The sequence below is a fragment of the Microcebus murinus genome, chromosome 4, assembly GCF_040939455.1.
Source record: "Microcebus murinus isolate Inina chromosome 4, M.murinus_Inina_mat1.0, whole genome shotgun sequence".
Classification (NCBI taxonomy): Eukaryota; Metazoa; Chordata; class Mammalia; order Primates; family Cheirogaleidae; genus Microcebus; species Microcebus murinus.
The window spans coordinates 84,225,800-84,247,001 of NC_134107.1; positions in this window are offsets into that span (position 1 = coordinate 84,225,800).

Genomic DNA, 21,202 nt, shown 5'->3' on the forward strand with positions numbered 1-21,202 from the left:
TTGGGTTATTTACCTGGTCCAGTAATCCAAATGTTAATTCCTAAAGTATCTGGGTTGTCAATTAACTGGCCTTTTTTTGTTGTTGCTGTAGTTTTCATTAACTTGTCTTATCAAATATGGAAGTACTAAGAGACACTCCAGAGAGCAGAGACTCCACTGGGTTTCCAACAAAATCCTCCTTGAACTAAATGTGTAGCAGTAACAAATTTCCTCTTGGTATTCTGGATCAGTAATTACACCAAGTAGAGTAGCTTTTTTTTTGTTTGTTCAAGTAGCAAAAGGAGCCCAATGTGGCCAGGTGAAAGTCTCATCTTCCAATTGAATGGAAATACCACTGTGTCCCCCAGTGGAAGTATTTCCTCTTTAGGTGCAGAGACCTCCAAACTCACAGAGAAAAAAATTCTGTGAAGTGGTTATTAAGTATAATAGTGAGAAGAGGCATTCTTACACGTTGATTCCTGGAGCCATGTATTCTGGCTATGGCGGAGAGTATCATATAGTGGCCTGTGATTTGAAGTAGATAATGTTCCCTATGACCAAAATACCATAATTTCAGGGTGTTTCCCAACTGTGCAGTATTTGAGTTGTCCATAAGCAACACAATATTCAGTCAGTTCAGCTGCTTCCAGGTGACATGATATTTAGTATTAATAAAACAAGTTAATGTCATAGACATAAGCACATTGCTGCCCTTACTTTGCTGGGAAATGATTTCCTTCATTTGATGCAATGCTATGCATAATTCAATGACAGCAGATAAGGCATTCTGTGAGTCTATGGATGATGATGCTAACAGAACCATTATGGGTAGAAGAAAGCAATTCTGGAATATAAGTCTATTCCAGGGAAGATGAATCTTTGTTCCTTCCATAATATAACAGACCAAATGTCATCAACCTGCCACCACATGACTAGCTGGTCACCCTGGGGGATGATGTCATATTGGCAGCTCTATTGTAGTCTTTGCTGTTGGCTAATTAGGCAGTGGTTTAACCAGGTTAGTCTTGGTAAGGGGAAATCTATGTTCTTGAGTGCCTCTGCCTTTGCTACTATGGCGACTTTGTTCTTGTCCCATTGAACATGAACTAGTATGACTGGAAAAAGGCTAACCAATACCATTAAAGCATGCTATTTTATCCACATTATTTTTAAGAGCCTCTTCTGCAGTGCATGCTCTCTGCTGAGTATTCACATGAAACATAAATATCTTCAGTCTGTTCCATTATGAGAAGCCCATCCATATAGCTCTTCCCTAACACATTAACTGCCATGCCATGTGAGTTGTATTTAACTCATGCTAGTTTTCAGCCCGGGGCCTCTGAAGGATATGTAACTCACATGTCTCTTCACCTTGGGAGCTGCAAGAACTATTTTTCAAGTTGCATATAACTCACGCACAGACAAAAATAAAAAAAAAATGTTCACTAAATTAGAAAGGATCGTTTTGTTTTTGAAGTTTTATTCTATTTTCATAATAAAATACTGTGGCCCAAGGAAAAAAATATTTTTTTCTAGTGTGGCAGCCAATGTGTTAAACCTCTTGTTACCTACTTACCAATCCTATTCCTTCTCAATCGCTGACCATCCAGCCAAAATTAACAAATGCCCAAGAGTTAGTGTGCATCTCCGCACTTGTGCCCACCTCTCACTCCAGAGGTAGTACAGTGAAAAACCAAACGTGTTACTCAAAGTCCTGCCCAGAGAGGATTTCTTTCAGCACTGCCATTGGGAGTCATGCCTAAGTGAGCCTTCAGGGATGCAGCTGTTTTCTTTTAGTTGGTGCCATCATGTAATGCAAACCCATCTGACTTGAGACTTCTTCCTCCAGTCACTTGCATATAGGATATGCCCTTGGAGGCCATAGTTATTGATTGAAGTAGAGGAGGCAATGCAATGGAACTGATGCTGAAGGAGTCTGAGCAACTTGCTTACTCCTAATTTTAAGACCTGCCTGAGCTCAGTCTTTCACATGCCATTTTAATTTCATGGTAGACTGTTGCTGCAGACACTCACCCCTATGAATAGGAAGGTCAGAAAATACTCAAGTTTATGAGGATAAGCTCAGACCCTGTGGCCATTTGTTATACCACATTTAGGCATCAGTTTCTACCAAGGCCTAACAGCAAGTCAGAAGCTGTTTTTCAAAATGAGAAAAGCTTTAGAAGATAGCATAGATTTGCTCCTCTATCTTAGAAATATCTGTTGTTATTCTCCTCTTGGCACTTGCAGGAAGATCCACACAACATCCTTATTTGTCATGGTCACTTCAGGTATCATTGGATCTGTTGGATTATAAGGATCCAGGTGGTGGCTTGGCTTGTACTGCAGCCTAAACTTGAAACTGGCAGCATTACAGCTGACTACAAGGATGGGTTGAAGTAGCACACTCAACTGTGCTATAAGTTGCCTTCCAAATCCAAAAAGTCCTACCAAGCATTATGCCTATTTTCCATGGTAGTTAACATGAGGTGAAGCAACTCTTCTTTCATCTTGACATGCTGCATGCTAGCGAACCACCAGAAACTTCACTGTGGTTTCAGGGACTTATATTTTGTGGGATTTATTTCATACCCTTTATTTTGCATATGTCTTACTAAAGTATCTAGAGAACTTGCTAATTCCTCTTCATCAGATCTGATGAACATGTCATTGATAAATAGTGGACCAGTGAGATGTTTTGTGGAATAGGACAATCAAGATCTCTGCAGGCTTAGAGATGAACTGGTGGACCACTGATGCAGGATTGTAAGTGTATAATGCTTGCCCTGCGAGGTAAAAGCAAAGTTCATTTTGCATTCCTCACAGACTGGTATGGAGAAAAAGGCATTGGTCAGGTCAATAGCTGCATACCAAGTGCCAGAGGTCATGTTGATTTGTTCCAGTAAAGAAAGTTACTATATCTGGAATATCAGCAGCAATTGGAGCCACCATCTGATTAAGTTTACAGTTGTCTCTGGTCATTCTCCAGTATCTATCTGACTTTATCACAAGCCTAACTCCTATATGGGAATGTGATAAGTGTCAGCACCACAGCTATTTTTAAATTTTTGATACTGGAATTAATCTCTGCAATTTCTCAAGGAATGAGCTTCAGTTGACTATCTATCTTGAGAGTGAGGGGCTTTCACTTAGTCAGTCCTCCCATAATGACCCATAATGATCTTCCTCCTTTGGTCAGAGAGTCCATGTGGGGACAAACTGAGCCCACCATAAGTCATATTAGAAGTAAGATTCCATCTATTATTTGATCACTGTAATTCCCACTTTAACTGTCAGGCCATATGGTATTTTGGGTCCCCAGGTATAATAATTAATTCATATATATTATCTAATAATTCCCCAAAGGTCTGATTATTTCCTATTCCCCAGTGCATTCTCTCTCTAATACATGGCCACAGGATTATGTATATAGTAAGTCTTTGCAACAGTGGCACGAGGTTCTTCCTCAAGGTTATTTGCCCTCTCCTTCAATTAAGGGGCTCTGGGTCTGTGACTTGACTAAGATCTGGAAACCCAGGGTGAGGCCATGGCTCTTCAATGTGGTGACTCCAGTCATGTTTTGGCTTAATATCTATAGTTTATTATACCAGCTGAAAACCACTCTAGTAGATTACCTATTTAATTTCTTGAGACACCATGAACACTTAGCCCACTGCCAAATATTCTTGAGGGTCAAAGCATTTTGATTACTGGTACATCTCTACCGTCCTTTATGACAAACATTCCCACCTCGTTTTCCTGGCTAAGTGCTGCCACTTGGTCTTAGGAGAATTCACTCCTGCACATGTTCCCTGAGTTTCTTTTCATATGCAATAGCAAAGTCTTGCAATGCCTTTAGTATGTAAGCTATTTTCTACTGGGTTATAGTGTGTCCTGGCTTCTTGGAACATGGTGAGATTTGACCCTCGTTATGAGTCCAGTGCCAACAGAGTGTGGTTATAGTGTGTCTTGAGGGGGATGAGCATCCATTTGCAAGTCTTCTGCCTTAGGTGAGGTTATCACAGAATTTTTAAGCAAGGTAGGCTATCTCCTCAGACAGCAGACAAGAATTTAAGTCCCATGGTAAGGGAGGCTCAAAATAGAGCAGGAATTCCCAGTTCTAAGTTTTATCTGGGTCCAACCAGATGTCCCCATTCTAAGTTTTACGATTACATTCTTTCTTCATCAGCGTCCTAAATTTCACATGAGAAACCTGATGTAACAGTAAATTTCACTGTCATAATTCAGCAATCCAGACAATGAAATGGTTGCATTTCATTTTCAGAAGTATTAGTCCTTCGGCAACAAGAAAAAGGAGATTCTTTCAATCCTGTAGTTCTCAGATAGTGACTTAAGCTAAAAGGTAAAGGACCTGATGCTGTCATTTTATTTTTGTAACTACTCAAGTGTATAAAAAAAAAAATCAATCCCAAATCATAGTCCTTGTAGTCACCATTACTGCCATAAAAGTCAAGTGCAGCAACCACGTGAGACCCCATGGCACTTGTTTCCATTGGCACTTCATTGCTATCAACCACAGATTGTAGCTTGATTAGTAATAATGCCACTGTTTGCTGCAGATCGTATTACTAGTATCCTATTCGCCACTGTCAAGCAGCTCAGCATTGTATTTCAGCCCAAGGGCATGACCAAACCAACTTCCAAATACCATTTTTGGGGGACTACTCCCACTACCAATTCCTTATGAGTTGGCTTCCAGTTTGAAGACAGAAACTACACTGGGAAAGTTTAATATAAAGCATTATTCACAATAAGAGAGGAGTAACTATGATAAGCCATAAAAATGTAAATAGGACTCCAAAGAATACCCTAGGGCTAATAGAGAGAAGGAAAAATTTGGAAGGGAAGCCTTACAGGAAGCACTTTATAGCTTCTCTTTGGCAAGTCCTAACTGCCAGCATCACTACTCTTGTACTCTGGGACCCTTAGCAAGTAAAGTAATGACTTGAACACAAGCAATGTGATACAGCAACAGTGAATGTGATAACTGAGACACTCCTGAGTGACTAATGGGTGGGTGGTGTCTACAGCAAGGACGTGCTGGACAAAGGGATGATGCACATCCCGGGCGTCATGGAAGGGGAAGGCACGAGATTTCATCACTCCACTCAGAACAGCATGCAATTTAAAATCTATGAATTGTTGATTTCTGGAATTTTCCATTTAATATTTCTGGACCACAGTTGACCCTGGGCAACTAAAACCTGGGAAAGTGAAACCATGGATGGTGGTGGGGTGGGGGTGGAGCTACCAGACCAGGTAAGCAGGAGACAACCAACAACCTCTCGGGTAGGGTTGGCTGAGGCCGGGGCTGGGGGCAGACAGAAAGAATCAGGTGGGGGGTCCCCACTGGAAGGGCAACCTGAGGCCTTGTATGCCTGTTGTCCTCATTGAGAGGGCAATGACAAGGTGTCAAGTGGCCAGGGTCAGAGCCAGGGCTGCAGACTGGCCAAGGGACTTTGAGCCCTCCAGGAAAGTGGCTGGGGAAGAGAGCCACTGCCATGTCCTCACACATATCACTGGCGGCCATGTGGTAGGAGCAAGAAAGAATCAAAACAGCAAGGCTCACTGCAGAAGGAGAAAGAGAAGCCCTTCCCCTGCAATAGCTCCCTCCCAGCCCCACCCCCTTACCCCCTGCTAACAAAGTTGAATTTGTTCTCTTTGCAAAAGGGAAATGCTTAATAAAGGGTCCGTTTTCATCATCACAGAAGCTAGTAATAAATGGATTTGGAACTGAGAAGCAATTAACTGGCACAGGTCCCCTCTCCTGCTTTGAACTTGACCTTTCATGCCTTCCCTTGCTTCCCTTCTCCCCCCTACACTCCACTGTGACCTTGGTCTGGTGACACGTTCCACTACAATGACTGCTCTAAATTTCTGAGTCTGATGATTCAAACACCTGAAAGCAGAGGTTAGAGAGGAAGAGGAAGGAATGAATCCTAACACTTTGGACTCTTAAATATGTATATAATCTCATTAAGTGGCATTGAAACTAAATCTGGTGATAAAAATTTGGTTGTGGTCTTAATTCTTTTTTTTTTTTTTCCTACTCCTGTCCTGTAGCACAGATTATACAATTCAATTAAAAAAAAAAAAAAACTGAAGACATTGTTCTCATTCCTGCTTCAAAGCAGCAATGATTGGAACTTAGTCCAGAAATATTGTTACAATTACCTGGTTCCCTGATGGCCTGTAGAGGTGTTATCAATTTAACAAGAGGAATTCTCGTAATACCAGCTGTCTGTTTAGGTAGGTCCCAGAGGACTGATGGGAGTATTTGCCCACAGAAAACCTGCTCTGAGCCTGCCCTAACACACATTGCTCATTAAACCTTAAAGGAATTGTTTGTGGGAGGTCATCAATGAGCAGAGAGCTTGCAGAAGATTTCAGTGGCAAGTCTTTTCTATTAAATTGTGTTCTAATTTCAACAGCAAATAAACATTTTCCAGTTTCTGAGTCAATAAGCCATATAGTTTTCTAGCAATGGAAATCGTGCTCTTGGACTCCCAAGCTGAACCCCTGCTGTTTCTATGTGAGTGCATTGCATACTGATTTCAGTGCTGTACTTAACTGAGTAGATGGTGTTTGACAGACCAGGTATAGCAGGCAAAAAAATAATATTGGACTCTATATTCTACGTTGTGGATTTTATGGCTTTGTACTAGGGAAGGTTAAATAAACAGGTCATTTTTTTTTTTTCGGTGTTCTTTCTTTTGAAGTGACTCAAGATTTGTATCAGTCAGGGTTCTTGATTGCAATCTATAGAGAATGCCTGGGAATCTTAAGCCAAAAAGGGAACATATTGTAAAGGTAATCAGGTCTCACAGAACTAAGAGGAGACTAGAAGCCCAGACTGAGAACATGGTAGATACCAAGGGTACTCTGGAAATGGGCAGCAGACACTATAGCAAAGACCATGAAGCAAACACAAGTTCATCTGTTGTTGCTGTGAGAAGAAGATGACCTCAATCAGCTATGTGACCTCATGTCATTCACCGTTTTAAGAGAGTGAGTCAGATTGGCTGGACTGAAGATGCCTTCATTTGGTGAGAAGGGCACTTGCTCACTACAAGAACTGCATATAACGTGGGATTGCTAAGAGATATCAGGTGCTAATAGGAATGGAAGATGAATGCTAGACTGTCGAAAGAAACGACAAAAGTCCTTCCCACAATTCCTGTTCAGTATACCCCCTTTCAGGAGACTGGGAGATATAGTTTCAAGGAATTAAATTCATTGAAGTCAAGTTATGGCATGCATGCAAAAGGTCAGTTGAGGTTAAACAATTTCTAATCCTTCATTCATTCAGTAAGTCATCCATCCATCGAACATGCATCCAACATGTATACAGTGCAAAATCCTGTTCTGGGTTATTCGAAACCCACTCCCACCCATTCATGCCTTCTCCCCTCATCCCTCTCATCCTTGCACTTATACTTTACAAAATTTACATAATGGAGCAAATAAATCCCCTGTTGTTCAGTCTCTTGTGTGTGCCATTAACGTTCCTTCCCCCCACCCCCCAACATCCTCCCCTCAGCCTTCCCCCCTGTTGCCCAGCCTTGGTCATTTGAGTATTGGTTTGAACCTCTGTTCCAGCAAGGACAAGGAAGGGAAATGAGGTCAATCTGGACACATCTCCAAGGCTATATTAAACAGCTCTGGCAGGAGATTTTTAACACAGGATATTGCAGAAAATATGTTTTAGGGATTAGTTTTAGATTTCAGTGACCTGTGTTCTCTCTGGCCCCAATCATCAGAGCTAATTGAAAACTGGTGTTGATGTAAAAAGCCTGTGGGTTAAAGTGATGGCCACAAGCACGCAGGAAGGCAGCCCTGGAGTAATGACAAGGACAGGGGCTTAATTCAACTTCTGTGCCCCTTACTAACTGTGTGAGCTATTTGATTCCTTTTTGAAACATGGTAACATACAATGTGCACATATAAACACTCAAGTGCATGCATACACACACACACACACACACACACATACTTTTATAGGTAAAAAAGCAGTAGAAGGTAGCAGCTAAGCACATGGGCTCTGGATTCAGATGGAGCCAGGGTTAAAATCCGCAGTCACGCACCACATGATGATGTTTTGGTCGACAACAGATCACACACATGACGATGGTCCCATAATATTACAAAGGAGCTGAAAAAAATTCCTATCACCTAGTGACTTCATCGTAGCCATCATAACGTCCCAGCACAACACAGTACTCATGCGTTTGTGGTGGTGCTTGTGCAAACAAACCTACTGCATGGTCAGTCGCATAAAAGTATAGCACTATAGTCATGTGCAGTACATAGTACCTGGTAATAATAATAATTATGTTACTGGTTTATGGATTTACTGTCCTATACATTTTATTGTTGTTTTAGAGTGTATTTCTTCTACTTACTTAAAAAATAAAATTAACTGTAAAAAGCCTCAGGTAAGTCTTTCAAAAGGTATTCCAGAAGAAGGCCTTGTCATCATAGAGGATGACAGCTCCCTGTTTGTTATTGCCCCTGAAGATCTGCAAGTTGGACAAGATGTGGAGCTGGAAGATAGTAAAGTTGATGACCCTGCCCCTGTGCATACCTAGGCTAATGTGTATATTTGTGTCTTGGTTTTTAATAAAAAAAAGTTTAAAAAAGTAAAAAATAAAAATGAAAAAATAGAAAAAAGCTTATCAAATAAGGATATAAAGAAAGAAAATATTTTTGTATAGCCGTACAATGTATTTGTATTTTAAGTTAAGTGTTATTACAATCCTGTAAACTCTATGTATGATAAATGCCCTATACAGGTGTACCATTTTTTAATCTTTCATACTGTATTTTTACTGCACATTGTCTATGTTTAGATATGTTTAAACAAATACTTACCATTGTGTCAACTGCCTATAGTATGTAATATAGTAATGTGTTGGACAGGTTTGTAGCCCAGGAGCGATAGGCTGTACCACATAGGCTGAGTGTAGTAGGCTGTATCACCTAGGTTTGTGTAAGTACATTCTCTGATGTTTGTGCGACCATGAAATCGCCATACATTTCATGTAACAATACATTTCTCAGAATGTATTCCTGTCATTAAGCAAACCATGACTGTTTCTATATCCTTGAATTACTAGCTTCGTGACCTTGAACGTTCCCCTTATCCTCTCTGAGCTGCCTTTGTGATTTGACATCAATAACCACCTTTCAGGTTTGTTGTCAGGATGAAAGAAAAAGGGTAGCTAACATTTATTGAGCCCTTACTACTGTATATAAAAGGGCTTCCTACAATACCAAATACTATCAGGTATAAGATATTATTGTGCACAGCAGCTGGTTAGAGGACTCTCAACAGAAGAATGAATTTCACATTCATTTCACAATCACCTCTGATTAAAATGCCACTTGGGAAGTACAGACCTTTCATTCTGAGATGATCCACGTTCCAAACAAAAGGTTAAATAGCAAGTCACCACTTTGACTTCACAATCAAAGGTAAGTTCAATCTGTCAGCCTGTACTTATGAGGCAGAGAGGGAGCAATGACAATATCCTGAAATGAAGTTCACCTTGTTCAAGAGACACTTTCCTATGAAACATTGAAAACCAATACTCGGAAGCCTCTGGCACAGTTGAACTCTCCCTCCAGGTGAGAGAGAGGGCACAGAACCATACATATGGAGAAGCAGAGAGAGAAAAGAGATTTTAAGGAATTGGTGCCCAGGTGTGCAGGGGCTGGCAGTTCTAAAATCTGTAGGGCAGCCTGGCAAGCTGGTAACTTAGGCTTCTACTTTGGATTCCTGAAGCAGAATGCCTTCTTTTCCAGGAAACCTGTCTTTGCTTTTAAGGCCTTCAACTAATTGGATGAAGACCACTCTCACATTATGGAGGGTAATCTGCTTTCCTTAAAATCTGCTGATTGTAAATGTTAATCCCATCCGCAAATACCTTCACAGCATTATCTAGACTAGAGTTTGACCAAACACCTGGGCACCACAGTCCAGCCAAGTTGACACATAAAATGAACCATCATAACGGGAAAGAATAGTGACTAATTTTGTTTAGAGTTGTTAAGAAAACTCACAGAGGGGGTGATATATGAGTTTTAGTCTGTAAGAAGTAGTAGGAAGTGTGGGAAGTTTTTTTCTCCAAGAAAACAAAGGAAGCAAAACTTTCTGTCAGAAGGAGCCCACAGAGGCCTGACAAGAAGAGTGTGCTCCAGGAAGAGGCAATTTCTCGGCGTGGCTGAGCAGCGAGACCCACAAGCCAGGGGAAAGGACAGCACGGCGTGCCTGATGGCAAGAGACCTAGAAGGCCATTTTTCCAGTTAGAATGTATTTTACAGATGACTGAAACCCATTCAAAATATTTAAGCATGAGAGCAACATGCTGGTGAAATCTAACTTCTAGAATAGTGGTCCTCAAACTTGAGTGCACACGAGAATCACTTAATAGTTGATAAAGGTGCCAATTCTCAGGATGTCCACCTAGATTTTACTATTCTCTCTAGGCCTTGTTTGAGGTCCACTGAACAAGATTTTTAGCCAGCACCTAATAAATCCCCTGCGGGTGTTTTGGAGGCCATACTTTGAGAAGCACTGTTCTAGAAAGATAACTCTGGCGGCAGAGCATGAAATGTGTGGAGGTAAGCAAGATGGCGGGAGAGGCACGGCTTTTATTAGAATGCCTCAGTCCTCTGGAGTGCAGGTGGGTGGCAGCATTCTCCAGAGGTAGAAGACATCAGGGGCTCACAGACTTCCCCTCTCCCCACTTGGATGTCATTTTATTACAATGATACAAAGTCCTGTTTCATTTGCTTCAATGTCTTAGAGTCAACCTCGCTTTGATGTTATTACTCAGAACCTCTCCCCTTAGATGAAAGTCCTCAAAGGGACAAGGACGGGAGGCAAATCCCAGTGACAGAAACCATGCTGAGAGCAGAATTCCTACCCACCACTGCCACCCTGTCACAGGTCTGTCCAAGTCTTTGCGAATGGGCGGAACTCGATGCCTCCATTTTCTTTTTATAGAATGAGTTGCTCCCAGGTTCCTTGGCTCTGGATACAAAGAAGTTTCTAATGGTGTTTTTCCACCAGTTCATCCAAAATGACCAGATGTTTTTGAATCCCAGTGGGGAACACAGCTGAAGCCCTGGTGGGAACCTCCAGCCCACATAAAAGCCAGTGATTCTGTACAGCGTGTGACGAACAAGCTGTTCTCCTGCCTTTCCCTCCAGAGTTCTAGAGCTAATCTGGTTTATCTACAGATCTGAAGCCTCAGGCCCATCACCAGAGTTAGTCTTGCTGCCAGTGTCGTTGAGCTGGGCCCTCTGTACATGTTTATTTACCAAGCCTTGGGGTTGTCCCTCATCCCCACCACTGTGGCCCAATTGTTGCTTGGACCATGGTTTGCTGACCAGTACACACCAGTTTTTTCCTTGAGTCTGGAGCTCTGCCCTGAACTACACTCACGTGCTCAGGGCCCTGCCTCACAGCCTGGCTGTCTCTGGCTCCCTCCTGCACAGGCTGAAGGAGCCGGAGAAGTTCTGTTCTAAGCCACAGAAGTCCTCAGAGTCTCCACTCCATGCTGCCATCTGCCTCCCCGAGTGCCTGGCACCTCTCCTGGAGCTGCACCAGATTAGAACTCTTGATGGTCATGTTGGCCTGGTTAAACTATTTATTTATTTAAGTCCTTATGATATTATAATTTGCATTTCTGATCACCGCACTCCACAGTCATATTAGTCCCCAGCCCAAGCTCTGCCTTTTCCCAGCTCCAAACCTTACAGGGCTATGGAGAAGTAATGAATGGGTCTTACTTCTGAGGCCAAAGAGGATATAGCATTACATGAATGATCAACAGTTGCGGCAGTTCAAAGAAATTCAAGTTTAGGATTATATTTTAAGCAGATTCACTATGCAAACTCACATAACATTTTATTCAATGCCTTAAAGAAAATCCAAAGTTGTGTGTTATTTTTCTGGGAAGAATCAATCAGAGCTACCTCCATTCCTACTTTTCCCTCTGAAACTGGGCAGGCATGTCAGAGCAGAATCTGCTCTGCAAACCTATCTTAAATTGAAGAGAGGAGAAATAAGAGACTCTATTCAGACTTTCTGAGAGCATGTGTTTCTGTATAGATTTGGTTAATAAATGGTATTTTGCATTTGTTTCTTGTATGTCCAGCTCTTTGGGTTAGGACCCCAGGGAGAGATGGAGTCAGTGATAGGATATGGGCATCAAAACCTCACTCTGAACTCGAAGATTATGTACGTGAATGTAAAATGTGAACTTCAGAGCAGTCTTTACACTGTAATGTCATAATCATTTAAGACTCAACATCAGTGAATCAAGAATGGTCTGAGAACAAACAAACACATTAAAAAGTGGGCAAATGACATGAATGGGCAAATGACATGAACAGGCATTTTTCAAAAGAACACATATAATGGTCAACAAACACATGGAAAAAAATGCTAAACATCCCTAATCATCAGAGAAATGCAAATTAAAACCACAATGAGATACCATCTTACTCCAATTAGAATGGCTATTACTAAAAAGTCAAAAAGTAATAAATGTTGGCACAGATGTGGAGAAAATGGAATATTTATACACTGTTGATAGGAATGTAAATTAGTACAATCTCTGTGGAAAACAATGTGGAGATTTTCTAACGAACTAAAAGTAGACCTACCATTCGATCCTGCAATCCCACTACTGGGTATGTACTCAAACGAAAAAAAAAAGTCATTATATCAAAAAGACACTTGTACTTATATGCTTATCTCAGCAAAATTCTCAATTGTAAAGATAGAGAAACAACGTAAGCAACCATCCACTGAGGGGTAGATAAAGAAAATATTGTATATGTATATCATGGAGTACTACTCAGCAGTAAGAAATAATGAAATAATGTCATTTGCAGCACCTTGGATGGAATTAGAGGCCATTAGCCCAAGTGAAGTAACTCAGGGAAAGAAATAAATCCTTCATGTTCTCGATTATAAGTGGGAGCTAAGCTGTGGCTATATAAGGACAGACACAGTGGTATAATGGACATTGGAGACTTAAAAGGGGACAAGGGTGGAAGGGGTAAGGGATGAAAAATTCCCTATTGGGTACAATATACACTATTTGGGTGATGGGTGCACTAAAATCCCTGATTTCACCACTATACGATATACATATAACAGAATTCAACTTGTATCCCCTAAAACTATTAACATGAAAAAAAAAAAGAATGGTCAATCTGTCCTTGATAATGTAGTCTATGCATTGTCTCTCTGTGAGGTTTTTGGATGTGCCCCTTAAGAATCATTACTCTCCATGGAGTCCTAGAAAGGATATGGAGCTAAAGGACATCATTAATAAGTGCTATGGACTCTTTGGCAGGAAGCTACCATATGAATACTGAGTTTTATTATCACGTTACACTGTGCACAAAGGAAAAACTTTGCACCGTCACCTTAGGGGCAGGGAAAAAGCAACCATTTTATCAGCACCTGTGATGCTCTGCCACAGACTCTTTCTAGAAAAGCTGTTGAATTTTGATAGACCATCAATCTCGGCTCTTGGGCAATTGACTTCCACCTATGCTGATGTGAAAAATCAATCTTGATTCCCAGAAATGCAGAGCAATTGTTACCAAAGGTCACAAAACAATTGCGGTTGCTTTTTTTCAGCAGCAAGTACAAAAGGACTGCTACCAGTCTCAGATAAATTTATCTCTCTGCTCTGCCTTCAGCTCTTCTCCTGGCCAATTTAGGAGAAGGAATGATGGAATCCAAATCTCTGATGGTGGAAAAGTCGAACAAAAGGGCTGTCATTTTTTTTTTTTTTAGAAAAAACTATAACTGAGGTTAAACTGAACTAGAAATATAGAAAATTATACTATTTTAAGTTTGTCACGTCTCTGTGATGGATTTAGCCTGAAGCCAAATTCAATATATTACTATTTCCACTCTCCTGCATACCCTGATTTCTGACAATAGACAATAGCATTCCAGTACAGCATTTATAATCAACTGAGGCTTCATCTCCATACTTCCTTTACTCAATCCAATAAACTGCCAGTTTCTGTCATTTTCTCCCTTCTGTTCCATCTATCCCTATTTTTTATTTCTTTCTGGTGAAAGAATAATCCAGCATTTCACATAGATTATTGAAACAATTTGCGTGAAGAATCCCTATTTCAAGACTCTCTCCCTCCAATCTATTCATGCAACTGTCCATTGCAGGCCTGCATTGTGCCAGGCATTTCTTTCCGTATCCAGAGACATCCACATTATATGTCTACTTAACCAGAAAGTTATCAAGGCACAGAGAAGTTAATTGTGTAGAATTACTCAAAATTACATACCTAATACTTGGCAGGTCAGAATTTGAACCCGGGTCTGCAAATGCCATATTTCAATGTTTTCCGTTTTTCCACATACATGGCCCTTCCACTTGACTTACCTGTTGATCTCTTCCAACAAAACATTCATTATTTCATACCTCTCTGAAAAATCTCCAATGGCTCACCCATTACCAAATTCCTTTGTCTGCCATTAATATAGCCTACTGCCAAAGTCTATGTCAGTTGGATCGGGCTGATAACAAAATACCACAGATTGGGTGGCTTAAACAACAGGAATTTATTTTCTCACAATTCTAGAGGATAGGAAGTCCAAAATCAAAGTGCCAACACAGTTAGTGTCTGTTGAGGGCTCTCGCCTTGGGTTGCAGACAGCTGCCTTCTCAGTGTGTACTCACATGATCTTCTTTTGGTGCTTGAATGCAGAGAGAGAGAGTTCTCTTGTGTCTCTTCTTATAAGGACACAAATCCCGTTGGATCAGGGCCCCACCCTTAGAACCCCATGTGACCTTAATTACTTCCTTAGGGGTCCAATCTCCAAGTACAGCCACACTGGCGGTTAGGGGATCAACATACACAGTTTGGGAGGGACACGAACAATCAGTCCATTACACAAAGTATTCCAGCAATCCTGTCTTCCTCTCCACCTTCTTAGAAACTTTTCACATGGAAACTGATCTACAAATTTGCCAACCATCTGGAACAGTTCTTGTATTTTGCCACTTCTGGACCATTGTTCTTCTAATTCCTCCTATAATTTGGAAATGTTTTTCTAACTGTTTTTCTACCTATTCAAATTATATTGATCCTTGAAGTCAAGCTTAATCCTATATTTTCCTAGAAGGTTTTTATGATTTTCCTGATCCTTAAAGATGTTTCTTTACTCTGAACTCTGGAAGCACTTACTATCTGTACAGATGGCTGGAGACAGATTATACAGACATGGTCTCACTGAACACTCCTGGGACGCCTCTTGCCAACAAATCCTCACTGCCCATGGACAGTTTGACGTCATTTACGAGAATGTGGATTAATGCTTTCCTAAACTCTACATCCTGCATTTCTACAACTTGCTCCTTTTCTCATGGCATGTATTTCACTGATTTCCATGGGGCTCACTAACGCTGAGTCTCTTGGAATCTTTTTCTTCTTTGTTCTTATGTCCAATTTCATCTTTAAATTGTGATTTTTTTTCCCCCCTTATATTCTGGTGTACTTGCTCCTTCTCTCCTTTTCCAGAACCACCATTTTATTTTAAGTTCTTTTTACCCCACCTGGCATCCCATCTTTCTTGATTTTAATTTACTTACATATACCAGCCAGCCGTTCTCCTGTGATGCCTTATTCTATTACAGTCCTTAATGCATGGCTCAGCTCTGTTCTTCATATCATCTGGTTCACAAGTTTGGATGTGTGGAAGCCTCATTTGTTACCACTAGATTATAAATTCCAAATGACCTTTTGCTGCTTTTGTTATCACATGGTTCATGCTTCACAGAAACTTGTTGCTTGGTTGAACGCCATTCTCATCATTTCACTCCTCACCTCAAAGTCCTACAGTACACACATTGCCCATTTTAGTATTATTGCATTGCTACTTGCTCAGGCTCATTGTTAGAATTTAAAATCAATTCTCTGTCTTTATGTTGCTCAGTTACAATTCTCTGTCTTTATGTTGCTCAGTTGCCAAACTCCATCTACATTTCTTTCTACCATGGCCTCACTGTTCCAAAAAAGTGAATCTATATACTCTCACCTGCCTTGCACTCTTTCTTGCCTGAGGGGTCCCTCATCATCTTCTAACCTGGATGTTTGAATCCCTGATGTTCCAGGCAGTTGTGTGCTTGTTGTCTGCAACACAAAGATAAAAATGATTGCAAACCATAGTGAAAATGCCTATGAAACATAAGCACACAAAAGCAAAAAAAAAAAAAAAATGATAGCATTTTAATTTTATGTATGTTTCCTGATAACTCAATCAGGAAATGTCTGAATTGAGATTTGGCTCATGAATCCTGGTTTGAAATCAAACCAGGCAGAGCAGAGTCACATTTTTATGCAGGAGTTAGGTTTTAAAGAAAGCATGTAAGGTGGAAACTATGCAGAGTATTTCTTAGAAAATGTTGAACTGACACAAAATCCCTCAATAAGTTTGACACAGCAGTTTCTCCTTTTTATTCTTTTTTTAATTGAAAAATAGATGAAGTAGTTGACTTGAGTTGAGGACACATGCTGTATCCCCCCAAACCTATAGGTTTAAATAACTAGTATAATTTGGCTCAGAAAAAATGTTCACATTAGGAAAGTCACATGAGAAATGATATAGGCCTTGAGAAGAGATTTCCATTCATTCATTTTAGAGTACAAATTTATTGTCAGGAATGGTGAGCTCTTTCCACTTTTCACACTGCACAGTGATTTGGCTGCACTTTTTCCAGTGCACAGTTGAGACTGTGGAGCAGGCACTCAACAAATACTTGGGATTAAATTCAATAGTGTCACCCTTGCAGCTGAGAATTCAGATTCCTCCTTGGTCTCTCCTTCTATCCCCCATTTTCCTACCTTTGCATCATCAGACACGTGAGTGCAGCAGAGACCTCACATTGCCACTCCTTGCACAGCATGGCAGAGCACGTGGGCCCACACCCGGCAGGAGTATTTCCTACGTGGTCTGGAGTGATGGAGATATTTGCACTCATTTTCTTCATTTAAAGCCAGAAAAGGCTAGGCGGCTAGGTGTAGTGGCTCTCACCTATAATCCTAGCACTCTGAGAAGCTGAGGCAGGAGGATCACTTGAGCTCAAGAGTTTAGACCAGCCTTAGCAAGAGCAAGACCCTGTCTCTACTAAAAATAGAAAAATTAGCTGAGTGCAGTGGTGCATGGCTGTTGTTCCAGCTACTAAGGAGGCTGAGGCAGGAGGATCCCTTGAACTCAGGAGTTAGAAGTTGTAGTGAGCTGTTATGAGGCCACTGTACGTTAGCTGGAGTGGCAGAGCGAGACTATTGTCTAAAAAAAAGCCAGAAGAAAGAACGGAAGCCTCACCCAATTAGACTCCATAAAAAAATGCTAGTTAAGGAGAGAGTACTTTATGGAAACTTTGCCTGTGATAAAACTCTTTAATAATTTTGTAGGTCTTAGGAAATCACATTACCCTCATGTGAGCCATAAAAAGCCCATGGAAATCTTTAAATTTCCTAACTCTGAGCAGTATTCATGTAGCTATCACCTCCTTAAATTTTCATTAAGGTAGAAAGAAGTGTATACTCTTGACATATCTATATAGACTGTCTCAAATTTTCGAATGGAGAAGTCCCCCAAATTTACTTATAAGTCTCTTATTTGGGGTTTGGAACTATTTTGCCATAGAAACAGTGTAATCCATGGCAGTTCAAGTCTCGGGCCAGCCTACAATGCTTTTTTAACCCACCATGTAGGTGAATTAGACAGATAAAGTCCCTAAGCCTTGAGTGGCATGAGACCCAGCCTCAGCTCTCTGGGACAAAGACGTGGTGCCCAGTCCCCGAATCTCTATTCTTGTGCCATGAATCCTGAAAAGAATAAGATTAAGGCTGGTTGGAGGGTCTCTCAGTTTTATCTCAAGGCAGCAAGAGAAAAGGCTCAGAAAAGAAGCCGGAGGCTTGAAGAAGCAGCTGGGGAGGATCTGGGATAACTTAAATGAAGTCTCCTGCATATAACACGTGCTTAAAATTGCACAGAATCACAGAATCTCCCATTCTTTCTCTCTTCCTATCTTTCCAGGTTTCTTTTTTCTTTTGAAAAAATAAAGGCTTTGAAATCTTCCCTTTCTAACTAGGTGACCACAGCTATCTTTGTGTTGCCTGTGTTCTTTCATATATCATATGGAGATAATACCTAACTTGCAGGTGGTAATAAATATAATTCAGTTGGCACACAGTATTTTATTATAATACACAGTAGCTAGTGTTATTATTACAAGGCTGCTTTACCTACTAAATTGTAGAAGAATTTGAAGACCTGGGCAGTTTTTACAGGCAGACAGCTTCACTATTGTAGTATTTCTTTAAATTTAATGTATGAGGTACTAAACCAAAGTACAGCCAGCTCTGGAGAGGAAAAAAACAGAAAGAATCACTTGGAATGAAAAATATGTCTCTTCCAGGCTCTTCATATGAAATAGACTGCCCTGGATGGAGTATAGGTTCTGAGTTGCTCCTACATTAAAGACCTGGATTGACCAGAATCCTCCATTCTCACGAAGTGGCCTCTCTCTAAGATCATCTGTGAGATGAAAGTACTGACCCTATAACCTTTGTCTCATCCATCCCTGACATGGTCTCACCTCTCCCATCGACCTGCTAGAAATGCTGCCCAGGCCCACCTTCTACATGGTGTATCTAGCCTCATGGGATTTTTGGTTTAACCTCTGTCTTACAGGCTGGCCAAAACTCTTCTATAAACAAAACCCCCTGTTTGTGATTGTCCTACACCAGGGAGTCCTGGAAGCTACAACTATTTCCTGTCTTGCACTATACCTGCTGCTCTGAGTTCTTTATTAAGTTTGGATGCCTTCGTTCTCTATCTACCTGGCCATTTCCACTAACCACAGAGACGGGCTCATTACCGGAACAGTAACAGCCTCGGGGATTGACTGATCAAGTACAACGGAAGTAGATGCCAGTGAACTGGCCTCTTTCTAAGCTTCTACTGTTGATGACTGAAAATCCCATGTGGCACATAGATGACAGAGAGATGACGGATCCAAGTTCTGAGGTAGTGTATAGTAATAGACAGCCTACTGCCCAGGGGAAAGGACTTTAGGTTCCTAATTAGGAAGACTAAGCTTTAATTCTGCCACTACTCATGGTGTGACCTTGAGCAAATCCTTAATCTCGCTGTACTTCCATTTCATTATCTGAAATAGAAATCATAATACCTGCTCCATTGTTTTCTGGATCAAATTAGATAATAGGTAGTAATCTATTTTGAAAACATATTAGATAATAGGTAATACTAAATATTGAAAGCACATAGAATATTAAGCAATCAAGGAATTGTAATGTTGATCATCACCATCATTATAAAGCTGTTCCACAGCCTGTTAGCTTGCTCTGAAGACAAATGTCATGCTGACCTCCACAGTATGCCAGTTACATTCCCAAAGGATGCGCTGACCTTTTAGATACGGTTTTCTATTTCTTGGTCTATTGTATTCTCTGTTTATTGGGCTGTGTCCTGCCTTGGCAGCAGCAATCAGCTTTGTTTATAAACTCCTAATTACACTTTTATACTTTTCTTCTACTAGATATCAGCATCAATTAAAAAATGTTCATTGAGCACCTATTATATGATTGGACACATTCCTAGTTTCTGGGAATGCAAAGTCCCTACATTTAAGAAATTTACCATTGATCTCAGATTGCCATGGTTAGGGAAGAAAGAAGAGATTCGCAAGGGATGTTCTCAAGAGCTGTGTATGGGAATAGCTTTCATCACTTCCATTTACACTCTATTGGCTAGAAGACAGCACATAATCCCAACATAGCAATCAAGGAGAGTGGAAAATATACTCTTCCTGTGTGTCCAGGAAAAGAAAAATGAAAGAGAGCATGCTGACCACTTAGCATTGTCTCTGCCATATGAGCCTCTAATAAAATAGGATATTGATTATGGGATGTATATGGCCCTAAGAGAGCAGAGAGGATGCGGTCATTTAAATCTGCTGAAGTGTTGGGGAATACGCCATTAAAGTGGAACCCTGAAAGATGAGTGTGCTTTGCTAGAGCAACAAAGTAGAAGAAGGGCACTTTTCACAGAGGAACAGTGTGGGACAATTATTGAGGCAATGAAATGAACACGCTTTTTGGGAAAATGACAGACTTACTAAGTTGGCTTCTATAGCTTCATGGGATATGGTATTAAATAAAATGTAAAACTGGAGAGATAGGTTGGGAGTACATTTCTAAGGTCCTTGAATGCCAGGTTAAAATTTGAATTCATTTTATCACGCCATGGGACATTATTAAGATTTTTAATGAAAAACTTTGATGTGATTTGAAGAGAAAAATTCTCTGATGGCAAAGAACAGAGGAAATTGTAGAGTGGGAGACTAATGAGACTAATGAGTTACACCAATGGTTTTTAAACATAGCTGCACTCTAGAATTTCCTGTGGAGCTTTAAAAATGCAGATGCATGGGGCCCTTCACTGGACCAATTCAATCAGAATTTCTGGAAGAAGTACTATAGTTTTCAAAATTGCTTAGGTGATTCTCATGTGGAACCAGTGTTGAGAGTCACTGATCTATGCCAACAAAATGGTAAACACTTGAAGAGCAGTCCTGTTTATTAGACATGTTAAAATCTGAATTTGGCAAATAATGAAACTGCGGTACTTTAATTGGTTGAGTGATGTATACATCTGGTCACGAATAGGGTTTTTCTAGTGCAGGCCAGTGTAGAACCTTGGTTTGAACTTTGTTCATAGGAATCAGTGACTCTGGATAGTGGCTTACACTGGTTGGGGGATGCAACTACCATATCCAGACATGGTGCTAGGTTTTCACATACTATACGCGTCATTATCAAATGTCCTCTGTGTGTCCATTATTAGATAGTATTAAGTAGAAGATTCATCAACAATATTGAAACAGTTTCTAAAGTTTCATCTGTCTTGGAATATCTACTTCATTAACATAAAAAAGGACTCATTAGCCTTCCTCCAAATCATTCTGACATTTATCAACTTCTGCACTCCTTCCCCCTGGGGCTGTTACACTTCACATCCCTTACAACTCCTGGAAGCTCTCAGATCCCTGATCCTCCTAGTTACCATCTTCCTTTTCCTGGGGGTACCACTGCTGCCCCCCCCCCTCCCCCAGGGTGC